Here is a 16,281-nt window from a genome sequence, read left to right on the forward strand (position 1 = left end):
ACAAGGGAGTAACATTTGCAATTCTCCAGTCCTCTGGCACCACCACCATATTCAAGAAGGATTGGAAGGTTATGGCCAGTACCTCCGCAATTTTCACCTTTACTTCCCTCAGCATCCTAGGATGCATCCATCTGGTCCTGGTGACTTATCTATTTTATATACAGCTAGCCTTTCTAATACCTTCTCTTTATCAATTTTTATTCCATTCAATATCTCAACTACCTCCTCTTTCACTATGATTTTAGCAGCATCTTCTTACTTGGTAAAGACAGATGCAATGTACTCATTTACTATCTCAGCCATACCCTCTGCCTCCTCGCATAGGTCTCCTTTTCGGTTCCTAATCGGCCCCACCCCTCCTCGTATTACCCATTTGCTGTTTATATGCCTACAGGAGACTTTTGGATTCCTTTTTATGTTAACTGTCAGTCTGATGTCATACTCCCCCTTTGTCCCTCTTATGTCCTTTTTCACTTACATCTTACGTTTTGGTCGCTTTTGATTTTTTTTGCCTTTCTTACATTTGAGCTACTTAACAGGTTAGGCCATCTGTTTAAAGAAGTAACATTTATGTTTAATGAATCAAAATTAAAAAAATTAAAATTACACGTGGATTGATCTTAAGTTAGTTGGTTGAAATTAGAGTATTAACATCTATGCATTTAACACTGATTAATTCAGACACTTGTATAATCTGCATATGAAATACAGTATTCATACAGATGGCTTGGTTTAAGTGGTTAAAATATATGACGATGCACTCAGTAAATGCTGCCTACATTTATATGAAACTTACCCTCACACAATTGGAAGAAGAGTTTGCTAATAATGTACTCCTTAGCTATCATCACTTCAGACCAAGTTTAATCTTGCTTATTGTCAATAGTATGGTACTGTCCCTCATACTGTACAGTTAACTGCAATGACACTGATCTAAATTGGCTCAATTGGTATTTTTATTTCACTAATGATCATTGCTTACTGCTGTGCTTAACTCTGAAATCCAGAGTGGCAGTAATACCACAAAACTATCCTAATCTCCTAGAATGGAATTCACCACAAGGCAGGAATTGACAGGAAAATACATAGAAACAAAGAAACATAGAAAATAAGTGCGGGAGTAGGCCATTCAGCCCTTCGAGCCTGCACCGCCATTTAATGAGTTCATGGCTGATCATGCAACTTCAGTACCCCATTCCTGCATATCCCTTGATCCTCCTAGTAGTAAGGACGACACCTAACTCCTTTTTGAATATATTTAGTGAATTGGCCTCAACAACTTTCTGTGGTAGAGAATTCCACAGGTTCACCACTCTCTGGGTGAAGAAGTTTCTCCTCATCTCGGTCCGAAATGGCTTACCCCTTATCCTTAGACTGTGTCCCCTGGTTCTGGACTTCCCCAACATTGGGAACATTCTTGCTGCATCTAACCTGTCTAAACCCATCAGAATTTTAAACGTTTCTATGAGATCCCCTCTCATTCTTCTGAACTCCAGTGAATACAAGTCCAGTTGATCCAGTCTTTCTTGATATGTCAGTCCCGCCATCCCGGGAATCAGTCTGGTGAACCTTCGCTGCATTCCTTCAATAGCAAGAATGTCCTTCCTCAAGTTAGGAGATCAAAACTGTACACAATACTCCAGGTGTGACCTCACCAAGGCCCTGTACAACTGTAGTAACACCTCCCTGCCCCTGTACTCAAATCTCCTCACTATGAAGGCCAACATGCCATTTGCTTTCTTAACCGCCTGCTGTACCTGCATGCCAACCTTCAATGACTGATGTACCATGACACCCAGGTGTCGTTGCAACTCCCCTTTTCCTAATCTGTCACCATTCAGATAATAGTCTGTCTCTCTGTTTTTACCACCAAAGTGGATAACCTCACATTTATCCACATTATACTTCATCTGCCATGCATTTGCCCACTCACCTAACCTATCCAAGTCACTCTGCAGCCTCATAGCATCCTCCTCGCAGCTCACACTGCCACCCAACTTAGTGTCATCCGCAAATTTGGAGATACTACATTTAATCCCCTCGTCTAAATCATTAATGTACAATGTAAACAGCTGGGGCCCCAGCACAGAACCTTGCGGTACCCCACTGCCATTCTGAAAAGTACCCATTTACTCCTACTCTTTGCTTCCTGTCTGCCAACCAGTTCTCAATCCATGTCAGCACACTACCCCCAATCCCATGTGCATTAACTTTGCACATTAATCTCTTGTGTGGGACCTTGTCGAAAGTCTTCTGAAAGTCTAAATACACCACATCAACTGGTTCTCTCTTGTCCACTCTACTGGAAACATCCTCAAAAAATTCCAGAAGATTTGTCAAGCATGATTTCCCTTTCACAAATCCATGCTGACTTGGACCTATCATGTCACCTCTTCCAAATGCACTGCTATGACATCCTTAATAATTGATTCCATCATTTTACCCACTACCGATGTCAGGCTGACCGGTCGATAATTCCCTGTTTTCTCTCTCCCTCCTTTTTTAAAAAGTGGGGTTACATTGGCTACCCTCCACTCCATAGGAACTGATCCAGAGTCTATGGAATGTTGGAAAATAACTGTCAATGCATCCCGCTATTTCCAAGGCCACCTCCTTATGTACTCTGGAATGCAGTCCATCAGGCCCTGGGGATTTATCGGCCTTCAATCCCATCAATTTCCCCAACACAATTTCCCAACTAATAAGGATTTCCCTCAGTTCCTCCTTCTTACGAGACCCTTTCACCCCTTTTATATCCGGAAGGTTGTTTGTGTCCTCCTTAGTGAATACCGAATCAAAGTACTTGTTCAATTGGTCTGCCATTTCTTTGCTCCCCGTTATGACTTCCCCTGATTCTGACTGCAGAGGACCTACGTTTGTCTTTACTAACCTTTTTCTCTTTACATATCCATAGAAACTTTTGCAGTCCATCTTAATATTCCCTGCAAGCTTCCTCTCGTACTCTATTTTCCCTGCCCGAATCAAACCCTTTGTCCTCCTCTGCTGAGTTCTAAATGTCTCCCAGTCCCCGGGTTCACTGCTATTTCTGGCCAATTTGAATGCCACTTCCTTGGCTTTAATACTATTCCTGATTTCCCTTGATAGCCACGGTTGAGCCACCTTCCCTTTTTTATTTTTACGCCAGACAGAGATGTACAATTGTTGTAGTTCATCCATGCGGTTTCTAAATGTCTGCCATTGCTCATCCACAGTCAATTCGCCAATCTATCCTTGCCAATTCACGCCTCATACCTTCAAAGTTACCCTTCTTTAAGTTCTGGACTATGGTCACTGAATTAACTGTTTGATTCTCCATCCTAATGTAGAATTCCACCATATTATGGTCACTCTTTCCCAAGGGGCCTCGCACAACAAGATTGCTAATTAATCCTCTCTCATTACACAACACCCAGTCTAAGATGGCCTCCCTCCTAGTTGGTTCCTCGACATATTGGTCGAGAAAACCATCCCTTATGCACTCCAGGAAATCCTCCTCCACCATATTGCTTCCAGTTTGGTTAGCCCAATCTATATGCATATTAAAGTCACCCATGATAACTGCTGCACCTTTATTGCATGCACCCCTAATTTCCTGGGTTTGATGCCCTCCCCAACATCACTACTACTGTTTGGAGGTCTGTACACAAATCCCACTAACGTTTTTTGCCCTTTGGTGTTCTTCAGCTCTACCCATATAGTTGTAATATAGAGCTCCCCCTAGTGGACTATTGCTCCACCTAGTGGACTACTGTGATAATTAAACTGCTGATGTGAATACAATAAAGGGTCATGTAACAAGGTCATAGCTGAAGAATATATTACATTGGTGACATAGGATGGGATAATCATATTCCCTCACTGAAATTTTTGTTGGTGGATAATTCTGCCAACCAACAGAGATATTTGAGAGGTTCATAGTGCTGCAGAACAGTTGAAAATCCAAGGTAAATTTCAAATCCACTTGGTTGAATTTGGAGTCCAGATGGCTGTGCCTGTGGGAAAAATAGGGTACTTGGGTGAGTTACATCGTGACCGAGAGACTTTTGGAGCATATGTGCAGTGGCTAGAAATATTTTTCTGGTGGAGTGGCGGGGGAGGGAGCAGCAATTCTGGCATCTGGAGAGAGGCCGGTAGGTTCCTGCTCCATGATTCCCACGCCACTACCTTGGGGCCTCTGTTCAGCCTGACCAGTGTTCTGCTGGCAGCTGAGACACTCTGCAAATCCCGTTCAACCGAGGAGCCCAGAACCACCATGGCAGCTGCCTGGGCTTCCATTGCAGCAGTTTGTTGTTCCATGGAAGCTGCAGTGACTGCGGTGGAAGCTGCGACCTCAATCATTAGAAGCTGCATGATGTCAGGCTTCACAGATCATTGGCTGGAAGTGACCAGCTCTTCATTGCATTAAACATTTGGTTTGTCACACACATCGGCCTTCTTCTGAAGCTTGGCCCAGCAGAACTAGTATGCAGCCCTGCAACACGGAAAGATGGCACTTGTGGTGTTCATTCCACCCTGTGTGGCTGCTGCCCACTAGTGCCCAGTGTATCCTACTGTGAGGATTTCTCTTCTAACCTAGCGTCGAAGTTATGCAAGGTACCGCTTTCTGAACTGGTGCCTGTGACAGTGGCATCTCCCACACCCCTCCCGATCACAGCCAGCACCACCACATCAACCGGGAGCACTCATTAACCACAAGGGATGGAATTACATCAATGATCAGCAGGTGTGCAACCATAAGAAAGGGTTCATGCAGGTTTGCACCAGATTCCCTGGGTGCTGCCATAATGCTTCCCTTCTGCTACAGTCCAAAATCCCCGATGTGGTCAGTCCTGCAACCTGCCTTAAAGGGTGGCTGTCAGGAAACAAAGGATACCTGTGACGAACCCTACCAATGAACATCAGGGCGGTGAAATTGGGTGCCTTTGCGCCTCCCATTACCACCTCCAGTGGGCAATAATGGGCCGCAAATGGCTTTGTGACCGGGCACAGCAAGATCAATGACTCATGCCGTATTCGGTGGGAGTTTTGCGGTGGCGGTATGGCGTTGTGGAACGATCTCCTTCGCCCAGAGATCGTCACCGCACGCATCGCCCTGGTAACACCTTGGACCCGAAATAGCGTTCCGCCCCCTGCAGCGTCACCGGGCGAAAACACCGGCAGTTGCAGGAGGCGAGCATCGGGCAGCCGGGTGCTTCGGAGGCAATCGTTAAAGGTGACCTTCTCTCTTGCAGTTCCTGCCCGTGGTCGATCAGCCCGGCTTGAGCTGAATGCCGGGCTGATCGGGTGGGATCGTGGCTGCCGTTGTAGTGCCGTTGTAAGTTCTTTTGCAGAGCCTGCAGCGATGGCCCTTCCCTTTAAGGAATGGAAGCAGGCTTTCAACATGGCGGTGCTGCTGAACTCACCTGGAAAAGGGTGTAGCTGGCAAGGCCAGCATTTATTTTTTTAAATTTCAGAATATACTTTATTCATATAAAAATTTGCAGAATACATTGGAAAGCAGTTCAATACATTTGGATGCGGTTAGCAATTCCATACAATACATTTGGATGCTGATGGCAATTCCGTTCAATACATTTGCTTGCTTTACATTTTGAGGTACAATTCAGTCCAATCCAGGATACATTGTAATACAGTCATCAAATTACGTTACATGTGGCACTATACGGTACACGGAATGGGTGAGGGTACAGTGACATTTCTTTGCAACATACATTACTAAACAGAACTTGCATTATACATGGCACTACATAGGTGTTTTCAGATCATGGTGCTCTATGTATACAAAAAGTTTACAAGTACAGCCCGAGGGGAGTTTTATACTGAATCCAGCCCCTGGGTTTACCGTGGCGGAAGGGCTTTAAACTGTGGCCCTTCCCCACCGTGCCTTTTGCGGCGACTGCACCAACCTTTAGTGCGTCCCTCAGCACGTACTCCTGGATCTTGGATTGCGCCAGTCTGCAACACGCAGATGTTGACATCTCCTTGCTCTGGAAGACCAGCAAGTTTCGGCAAGACCAAAGTGCGTCTTTCACCGAGTTGATGGCCCTTCAGCAGCAGATGATGTCTGTCTCGGTGTGTGTTCCTAGGAACAGCCCATAGAGCACAGAGTCCTGTGTTACGGAGCTGCTTGGGATGAACCTCGACAGCAACCACTGCATCTCCTTCCAGATCTGCCTTGCAAAGGGGCAATCCCGAAGGAGATGGATGACAGTCTCGTCCGCACCACAGCCAACTCGGGGGTTTGGCAAGGCCAGCATTTATTGCCCATCCCTAATTGCCCTTGAGAAGATGGTGGTGAGTCACCTTCTTGAACCATTGTAGTCCTTGTGGTGAAGTTGCTTCCACAATGCTGTTAGGGAGGGCATTCCAGGATTTTGACCCAGTGACGATGAAAGAATGGCAATATATTTCCAAGTCAGGAACGTGTGTGACTTGGAGGGGAACATGAAGGTGGTAGTGTTCTCATGCGCCTGCTGCCTTCATCCTTCTAGCTGGTAGAGGTTTGGGAAGTGCTGCCGAAGAAGCTGTGGCGAGTTGCTGCAATGCATCTTATAGATAGTACACACTGAAGCCACGGTGCACCGGCGATGGAGGAAGTGAAGGTTTAAGGTTATGGCTGGGGTACCAATCAAGTGGGCTGCTTTGTCCTGGATGGTGTCAAGCTTCTTGAGTGTTGTTGAATCTGCACTCATCCAGGAAAGTGGAGAGTATTCCATCACACTCCTGACTTGTGCCTTGTAGTTGGTGGAAAGGCTTTGGGGAGTCAGAAGGGCAGACACTTAGCCTCTGACCTGCTCTTGTTGCCACAGTATTTAGTGGCTGGTACAGTTAAGTTTCTGGTCAATGGTGACTCCCAGGATGTTGATGGTGGGTGATTTGGCGATGGTATTACCATTGAATGACAAGTGGCATATAACATAAGAACATAAGAATTAGGAACAGGAGTAGGCCATCTAGCGCCTCGAGCCTGCTCCGCCATTCAACAAAATCATGGCTGATCTGGCCGTGGATTCAGCTCCACTTACCCGCCCGCTCCCCGTAACCCTTAATTCCCTTATTGGTTAAAAATCTATCTATCTGTGATTTGAATACATTCAATGAGCTAGCCTCAACTGCTTCCTTTGGCAGAGAATTCCACAGATTCACAACCCTCTGGGAGAAGAAATTCCTTCTCAACTCGGTTTTAAATTGGCTGCCCCGTATTTTGAGGCTGTGCCCCCTAGTTCTAGTCTCCCCGACCAGTGGAAACAACATTTCTGCCTCTATCTTGTCTATCCCTTTCATGATTTTAAATGTTTCTATAAGATCACTCCTCATCCTTCTGAACTCCAACGAGTAAAGACCCATTCTACTCAATCTATCATCATAAGGTAACCCTCTCATCTCCGGAATCAGCCTAGTGAATCGTCTCTGTACCCACTCCAAAGCTAGTATATCCTTCCTTAAGTAAGGTGACCAAAACTGCACACAGTACTCCAGGCCTCACCAATACGTTATACAGTTGCAGCAGGACCTCCCTGCTTTTGTTCTCCATCTCTCTCGCAATGAAGGCCAACATTCCATTCGCCTTCCTGATTACCTGCTGCACCTGCAAACTAACTTTTTGGGATTCATGCACAAGGACCCCCAGGTCCCTCTGCACCGCAGCATGTTGTAATTTCTCCCCATTCAAATAATATTCCCTTTTACTGTTTTTTTTCCCAAGGTGGATGACCTCACATTTTCCGACATTGTATTCCATCTGCCAAACCTTAGCCCATTCGCTTAATCTATCTAAATCTCTTTGCAGCCTCTCTGTATCCTCTACACAACCCACTTTCCCACTAATCTTTGTGTCATCTGCAAATTTTGTTACACTACACTCTGTCCCCTCTTCCAGGTCATCTATGTATATTGTAAACAGTTGTGGTCCCAGCACCGATTCCTGTGGCACACCACTAACCACTGATTTCCAACCCGAAAAGGACCCATTTATCCCGACTCTCTGCTTTCTGTTAGCCAATTCTCTATCCATGCTAATACATTTCCTCTTAATACGCATACCTTTTGTGTGGCACCTTATTGAATGCCTTTTGGAAATCTAAATACACCACATCCATCGGTACACTTCTATCCACCATGCTCATTATATCCTCAAAGAATTCCAGTAAATTAGTTAAACATGATTTCCCCTTCATGAATCCATGTTGCGTCTGCTGATTGCACTATTCCTATCTAGATTCCCGCTATTTCTTCCTGAATGATAGTTTCAACAGATGTTAAACTAACCGACCTAGAGTTGCCTGCCTTTTGTCTGTCCCCTTTTTTAAACAGAGGCGTTACATTAGCTGCTTTCCAATCCGCTGGTACCTCCCCAGAGTCCAGAGAATTTTGGTAGATTATAACGAATGCATCTGCTATAACTTCTGCCATCTCTTTTAATACCCTGGGATGCATTTCATCCGGACCAGGAGACTTGTCTACCTTGAGTCCCATTAGCCTGTCCAGCACTACCCGCTTAGTGATAGTGATTTTCTCAAGGTCCTCCCTTCCCTCATTCCCATGACCAGCAATTTTTGGCATGGTTTTTGTGTCTTCCACTGTGAAGACCGAAGCAAAATAATTGTTTAAGGTCTCAGCCATTTCCACATTTCCCATTATTAAATCCCCCTTTTCATCTTCTAAGGGACCAACATTTACTTGTCACTCTTTTCCGTTTTATATATCGGTTCAAGCTTTTACTATCTGTTTTATGTTTTGCGCAAGTTTACTTTCGTTACCTTTCCTTTCTTTATTGCTTTCTTAGTCATTCTTTGCTGTCGTTTAAAATTTTCTCAATCTTCGAGTTTCCCACTAACCTTGGCCACCTAATATGCATTGGTTTTTAATTTGATACTCTCCTTTATTTCCTTGGTTATCCACGGCTGGTTATCCCTTCTCTTACCGACCTTCTTTTTCACTGGAATATATTTTTGTTGCACACGATGAAAGAGCTCCTTAAAAGTCCTCCGCTGTTCCTCAACTGGGCCACCATTTAGTTTGTGTTTCCAGTCCACTTGAGCCAACTCTGCCCTCATCCCACTGTAGTCCCCTTTGTTTAAGCATAGTACACTCATTTGAGACACTACTTCCTCACCCTCAATCTGTATTACAAATTCAACCATACTGTGATCACTCATTCCGAGAGGATCTTTTACAAGGAGATCGTTTATTATTCCTGTCTCATTACACAGGACCAGATCGAAGATAGCTTGCTCCCTTGTAGGTTCTGTAACATACTGTTCTAAGAAACAATCCCATATGCATTCTATGAATTCCTCCTCAAGGCTACCCCGTGCGATTTGATTTGACCAATCGATATGTAGGTTAAAATCCCCCATGATTACTGCCATTCCTTTTTCACATGCCTCCATTATTCCCTTGATTATTGCCCGCTCTACCATGAAGTTATTATCTGGGGGCCTATAAACTACGCCCATCAGTGACTTTTTTCCCTTACTATCTCTAATCTCCACCCACAGTGATTCAACACTTTGTTCATTCGAGCCAATATCGTCTCTCACAACTGCCCTGATATCATCCTTTATTAACAAAGCTACCCCACCTCCTTTCTCTTCTTATCTATCTTTCCGAATTGTCAGATACCCCTGTATGTTTAATTCCCAGTCTTGGCCCCCCAGCAACCACGTTTCTGTAATGGCCATCAACTCATACCATTTGCAATGATTTGTGCCGTCAACTCATTTATTTATTTTGAATGCTGCGTGCGTTTTGGTAGAGTGTTTTTGTACGAATTTTTAAACCACGGTTTTTAGTTTTGACCTCTCCTGCACACGCTTTATATTCATACATATTGTCCCTTCCTATCACCTTGTGGTTTACACTTACCCCAGTGCTACTCTGCTCTGTTGCCTCCTGCCTTTTGCATTATTTCTTGGGGTCCTGTTCACCTGAGCTCTCACCCACTCTAACGAGCTCAGAGCCCTCTCCTGGGTTCCGAATACTCCTTACATTGAGGCACCAAGCTTTCATGCTTGCTTTTTTATTACACTTTGACCCTTTAGAATTTTGCTGTACAGTGGCCAATTTTGTTTTTTGCCTTGGGTTTCTCTGCCCTCCACTTTTACTCATCTCCTTTCTGTCTTTTGCTTTTGTCTCCATTGTGTTTCCCTCTGTCTCCCTGCATTGGTTCCCATCCCCCTGCCATATCAGTTTAACTCCCCCCCAACAGCACTAGCAAACACTTCCTCTAGGACATTGGTTCTGGTCCTGCCCAGGTGCAGACCGTCCGGTTTGTACTGGTCCCACCTCCCCCAGAACTGGTTCCAATGCCCCAGGAATTTGAATCCCTCCCTGCTGCACCACTGCTCAATCCACGTACTCATCTGAGCTATCCTGCGATTCCTACTCTGACTAGCACGTGGCACTGGTAGCAATCCCGAGATTACTACTTTTGAGGTCCTATGTTTTAATTTAGCTCCTAGCTCCTTAAATTCGTCTTGTAGGACCTCATCCCTTTTTTTACCTATATCGTTGGTACTAATGTGCACCACGACAACTGGCTGTTCACCCTCCCTTTTCATAATGTCCTGCACCCGCTCCGAGACATTCTTGACCTTTGCACCAGGGAGGCAACATACCATCCTGGAGTCTCGGTTGCGGCTGCAGAAATGCCTATCTATTCCCCTTACCATTGAATACCCTATCACTATTGCTCTCCCACTCTTTTTCCTGCCCTCCTGTGCAGCAGAGCCAGCCACGGTGCCAGGAACTTGGCTGCTGCTTCCCTCCCCTGATGAGTCATCCCCCTCAGCAGTACTCAAAGTGGTGTATCTGTTTTGCAGGGGGATGACCGCAGGGGACACCTGCACTACCTTCCTTGCACTGCTCTTCCTGCTGGTCTTCCACTCCCTATCTGGCTGTGGACCCTTCACCTGCGGTAAGACCAACTCGCTACACGTGCTACCCACGTCATTCTCAGCATGGTGGATGCTGCAGAGTAAATCCACCCTCAGCTCCAATTCCACAACGCGGACCGTCAGGAGCTGGAGGCGGATACACTTCCCGCACACGTAGTCGTCAGGGACACCGGAAGTGTCCCTGAGTTCCCACATGGTACAGGAGGAGCATATCATGTGACCGAGCTTTCCTGCCATGATTTAACCCTTAGATACACTTAAATTGGCAAAAACAATGCTAAAGTTTACTCACTGTTATAGAAGAGGAAAACGAAAAACTACTCACCAATCACCAGCCAATCACTTACCCCCTTGGCTGTGACGTCACCTTTCTATTTCTTTCTACTTCTTTTTTGCCTTCTCCCTGTAGCTGCACAAGCCACGCCTCACCACGCACCTCCCGACCTTTTATAGGCCTCATCAACGGACTCACACTGCTCCCGACTCAGTGACGCACCTCCTGACTTCGCGGCCTTTTGTCAGCCTCTCCAACGGACTCACGCTGCTCTCGACTCAGCGACGCACCTCCTGACTTCGCGGCATTTTGTCAGCCTCTCCAACGGACTCACGCTGCTCCCGACTCAGCGACGCACCTCCCGACCTCGCGGCCTTTTATAGGCCTCTCCAACGGTCTCATGCTGCTCCCGACTCAATGGCGGTGGTTAGCCTCATGCTTGTTGGAGATAGTCGATGCCTGGCACTTGTGTGGCATGAATGTTATTTGCCCCTTATCAACCCACGCCTGAATGTCATCCAGGTCTTGCTGTATGCAGGCATGGGCTGCTCCATTATCTGAGGAGTTGCGAATGGCACTCAACACTGTGCAGTCATCAATGAAAATCCCCAATTCTGATCATATGATGGAGGGAAGATCATTGATGAAGCAGCTGAAGATGGTTGGGCCTAAGACACTGCCCTGAGGAACTCCTGAAGTCATGTTCAGGGACTGTGATGATTGACCTCCAACCACCACAGCCATCTTCCTTTTTGATAGGTATGACTCCAGCAAGTGAAGAGTTTTCCCCCTGATTCCCAGTGACTTCAGTTTTACTGGGGTTCCTTGATCATAAGAACATAAGAATTAGGAACAGAAGTAGGCCATCTAGCGCCTCGAGCCTGCTCCGCCATTCAACAAAATCATGGCTGATCTGGCCGTGGACTCAGCTCCACTTACCCGCCCGCTCCCCATTACCCTTAATTCCCTTATTGGTTAAAAATCTATCGATCTGTGACTTGAATACATTCAATGAGCTAGCCTCAACTGCTTCCTTGGGCAGAGAATTCCACAGATTCACAACCATCTGGAAGAAGAAATTCCTTCTCAACTCGGTTTTAAATTGGCTCCCCCATATTTTGAGGCTGTGCCCCCTAGTTCTAGTCTCCCCGACCAGTGGAAACAACCTCTCTGACTCTATCTTGTCTATCTCTTTCATTATTTTAAATGTTTCTATAAGATCACCCCTCATCCTTCTGAACTCCAACGAGTAAAGACCAAGTCTACTCAATCTATCATCATAAGGTAACCCTCTCATCTCCGGAATCAGCCGAGTGAATCGTCTCTGTACCCCCTCCAAAGCTAGTATATCCTTCCTTAAGTAAGGTGACCAAAACTGCACACAGTACTCCAGGTGCGGTCTCACCAATACCCTTTACAGTTGCAGAAGGACCTCCCTGCTTTTGTACTCCATCCCTCTCGCAATCACCTTCCTGATTACCTGCTGCATCTGCAAACTAACTTTTTGGGATTCATGCACAAGGACCCCCAGGTCCCTCTGCACCGCAGCATGTTGTAATTTCTCCCCATTCAAATAATATTCCCTTTTACTGTTTTTTTCCCAAGGTGGATGACCTCACATTTTCCGACATTGTATTCCATCTGCCAAACCTTAGCCCATTCGCTTAACCTATCTAAATCTCTTTGCAGCCTCTCTGCGTCCTCTACACAACCTGCTTTCCCACTAATCTTTGTGTCATCTGCAAATGTTGTTACACTACACTCTGTCCCCTCTTCCAGGTCATCTATATATATTGTAAACAGTTGTGGTCCCAGCACCGATCCCTGTGGCACACCACTAACCACCGATTTCCAACCCGAAAAGGACCCATTTATCCCGACTCTCTGCTTTCTGTTAGCCAGCCAATTCTCTATCCATGCTAATACATTTGCACTGACTCCGCGTACCTTTATCTTCTGCAGTAACCTTTTGTGTGGCACCTTATCGAATGCCTTTTGAAAATCTAAATAGATCACATCCATCGGTACACCTCTATCCACCATGCTCGTTATATCCTCAAAGAATTCCAGTAAATTAGTTAAACATGATTTCCCCTTCATTAATCCATGCTGCGTCTGCTTGATTGCACTATTTCTATCTTAATGATAGTTTCAAGCATTTTCCCCACTGCAGATGTTAAACTAACCAGCCTATAGTTACCTGCCTTTTGTCTGCCCCCTTTTTTAAACAGAGGCGTTACATTAGCTGATTTCCAATCCGCTGGTACCTCCCCAGAGTCCAGAGAATTTTGGTAGATTATTACGAATGCATCTGCTATAACTTCCGCCATTTCTTTTAATACCCTGGGATGCATTTCATCAGGACCAGGGGACTTGTCTACCTTGAATCCCATTAGCCTGTCCAGCACTACCCCCCTAGTGATAGTGATTGTCTCAAGGTCCTCCCTTCCCACATTCCTGTGACTAGCAATTTCTGGCATGGTTTTTGTGTCTTCCACTGTGAAGACCGAAGCAAAATAATTGTTTAAGGTCTCAGCCATTTCCACATTTCCCATTATCAAATCCCCCTTCTCATCTTCTAAGGGACCAACATTTACTTTTGTCACTCTTTTCCATTTTATATATCTGTAAAAGCTTTTACTATTCGTTTTTATATTTTGCGCAAGTTTACCTTCGTAATCTATCTTTCGTTTCTTTATTGCTTTCTTAGTCATTCTTTGCTGTCGTTTAAAATTTTCCCAATCTTCGAGTTTCCCACTAACCTTGGCCACCTTATACGCATTGGTTTTTAATTTGATACTCTCCTTTATTTCCTTGCTTATCCACGGCTGGTTATCCCTTCTCTTACCGCCCTTCTTTTTCATTGGAATATATTTTTGTTGAGCACTATGAAAGAGCTCCTGAAAAGTCCTCCACTGTTCCTCAATTGTGCCACCGTTTAGTTTGTGTTTCCAGTCGACTTTAGCCAACTCTGCCCTCATCCCACTGTAGTCCCCTTTGTCTAAGCATAGTACGCTCATTTGAGACACTACTTCCTCACCCTCAATCTGTATTACAAATTCAACCATACTGTGATCACTCATTCCTAGAGGATATTTTACTTGGAGATTGTTTATTATTCCTGTCTCATTACTCAGGATGAGATCTAAGATAGCTTGCTCTCTTGTAGGTTCTGTAACATACTGTTCTAAGAAACAATCCCGTATGCATTCTATGAATTCCTCCTCCAGGCTACCCCATGCGATTTGAGTTGACTAATAGATATGTAGGTTAAAATCCCCCATGACTACTGCCGTTCCTTTTTCACATGCCTCCATTATTCCCTTGATTATTGCCCACCCCACCGTGAAGTTATTATTTGGGGGCCTATAAACTACGCCCACCAGTGACTTTTTCCCCTTACTATCTCTAATCTCCACCCACAATGATTCAACATTTTGTTCATTAGAGCCAATATCGTCTCTCACAACTGCCCTGATATCATCCTTTATTAACAGAGCTACCCCACCTCCTTTCCCTTCTTGTCTATCTTTCCGAATCGTCAGATACCCCTGTATGTTTAATTCCAGTCTTGGCCACCCCGCAACCACGTTTCTGTAATGGCCACCAAATCATACCCATTTGTTATGATTTGTGCCGTCATTTTTCATATTCAATTTTCCATATCGTCGGATAGATGCCAATAATGTAGCTGTACTGGAACAGTTTGGCCAGAGGCACAGCTAGTTCTGGAGCACAAGACTTTAGCAAAACAGCCGGGATATTGTCAGTGCCCATAGCCTTTGCTGTATCCAGTGTGCTCAGCCATTTCTTCATAACATGTGAATTAAATCTAATTGGCTGAAGACTGGCTTCTGTGATGGTGGGGCCTCAGGAGGAGGCCGCTGTGGATCCTCAACTCAGTACTTCTGGCTGAAGATGGTTGTACATGCTTCAGTCTTGTCTTTTGCACTCAAGTGCTGGGCTGCGCCATCATTAAGGATGGGGATATTCATGGAGCCTCTTCTTCCTATTAGTTGTTTAATGGTCCACCACCATTCATGACTGGATATGGCAGGACTACAGAGCTTTAATCTGATCCATTTTTAGCTGTTTAGCATGCATGTAGTCCTGTGTTGCAACTTCCCCAAGTTGGCACCTCATTTTTAGGTACACCTGGTGCTGGTCCTGGCATGCTCTTCTACACTCTTCATTGAACCAGGGATGTTCCGCTGGCTTGATAGTAATGGTGGTTGATTGAAGGAGATCCTGGGCATACGGTTACAGTTTGTGGTGGAATACAATTCTGCTGCTGCTGATGGCCCACAGTGCCTCATGGATGCCTAGTTTTGAGCTGCTAGATCTGTTCTGAATCTATTCCAATTTAGTATGGTGATCGTGCCTTACAACATGATGGATGGTGTCTTCAGTGTGAAGAAAGGACTTCGTCTCCACAATCAATGTGCGATGGTCATTGCTACCAATGCTATCATGGACAGCTGAATCTGTGACAGGTAGATTGAATAGGGCAAGGTAGAGTAGATTTTCCCCTTGTGTTGGTTCTCTCACCACCTGCTGCAGGCCCAGTCTGGCAGCTGTGTCCTTCAGAACTCGGCCAGCTCTTTCAGTAGTGGTGCTATCAAGCCTTTCTTGGCGATGGACATTGAAGTCACCCACCCAGAGTACATTCTGTGCCCTTGCTACCCTCAGTGCTTCTTTCAAGTGGTGTTCAACATGGAGGAGTACTGCTTCATCAGCTGAGGGAGGGCAGTAGGTGGAAATCAGCAGGAGGTTTCCTTGCCCATGCTTGACCAGAGTGAACGTTGAGGACTCCCAAGGTCACTCCCTCCGGATTGTATACCTCTGTGCCGCCATTCCTGGTGGGACAGGACATACCCAGGGATGATGATGGAGGAGCCTGGGACTTTGGCTGAAAGGTATGATTCTGTGAGTATGACCATATCAGGTTGTTGCTTGTCTAGTCAGTGGGACAGCTCTCCTAATTTTGGCACAAGACCCCAGATGTTGGTGGAAGAACTTTACAGGGTCAAATGGGCTGGATGTGCCATTGTCATATCCGTAGCCGGTGTAGAGTTCGATGCCAGGTGGTCCATCCGGTTTTATTCTTAT

General features: G+C 45.5%; 1 long non-coding RNA gene across 1 annotated transcript in view; it reads right to left on the reverse strand.

Moving 5' to 3' along the window:
* Positions 1-3,774: 3,774 nt before the first annotated feature.
* LOC139247247 (uncharacterized) overlaps positions 3,775-16,281 on the reverse strand; it is a 104,641-nt gene continuing 92,134 nt past the window's right edge. Inside the window, exon 3 of the long non-coding RNA XR_011590862.1 lies at positions 3,775-3,992. This is a non-coding gene — a long non-coding RNA (uncharacterized lncRNA). The remainder of the gene's footprint in view (positions 3,993-16,281) is intronic.

This window comes from Pristiophorus japonicus, chromosome 1 (genome assembly GCF_044704955.1).
Source record: "Pristiophorus japonicus isolate sPriJap1 chromosome 1, sPriJap1.hap1, whole genome shotgun sequence".
Classification (NCBI taxonomy): Eukaryota; Metazoa; Chordata; class Chondrichthyes; family Pristiophoridae; genus Pristiophorus; species Pristiophorus japonicus.